The following is a 688-nucleotide window of genomic DNA, read 5'->3' on the forward strand; positions in this document are numbered from 1 at the left end:
GAAGCAGCATTCCAGCCAGCAACGCGGGCGGGCACCGCGGAGCTGTGCCAGGACGTGGCTTTCGGCCGTCGCGAGCAATTGGACACCCTGAAAACGGCTGAACTGTGGCTGGGAAGGGGGAGCTGCGGCAGGCCGGAGATGAGCCAAGCAGGACGTGGGAAGAGGGGGAGGCGGGAGCGGGCTCGGCCCGTTCACTTGCACCTCTCTCGCTGCTGTAATGGGGTTTTCCTCCTGTTACTTCACTTTGCAAGATGCTCACCCTCTTCCACTGAGTGTTGCGGCACCTGGAGACGCTCCCGACGTGCACCCCGGTAGCACCTTAGCGCGAGCGGCAGACGCCGCCTTCCTTGGGCAGGTCTTGGAACAGAGAGCGTTTCTGCCAGACCCGGCTGCTCCATTCCGTCTGGCACGTCGCAGCATATGTAACCCCTCGGGGGGAGGGGGAGTGTGACGGAACGGCGAGCGTGCAAGCTGCACAACCTGGCTGCGCTCGGCTGTCTCACGCGTTGGCAAGTCGGGTGTCGGGAGGTTGGAGCGAGCGCTGAGGCGTGTCACTGTTGCGTCGGTCTGGAGGGTGTTAATCCTGGTTGGAAGGGGCTTGGGCGTGTATCCTGGTTGGAAGGGGCTTGGGCATGCATCCTGGTTGGAAGGGGCTTGGGCGTGTATCCTGGTTGGAAGGGGCTTGGGC

This window comes from Eurypyga helias, unplaced genomic scaffold, assembly GCF_000690775.1.
Source record: "Eurypyga helias isolate BGI_N326 unplaced genomic scaffold, ASM69077v1 scaffold50214, whole genome shotgun sequence".
NCBI classification, from domain to species: domain Eukaryota; kingdom Metazoa; phylum Chordata; class Aves; order Eurypygiformes; family Eurypygidae; genus Eurypyga; species Eurypyga helias.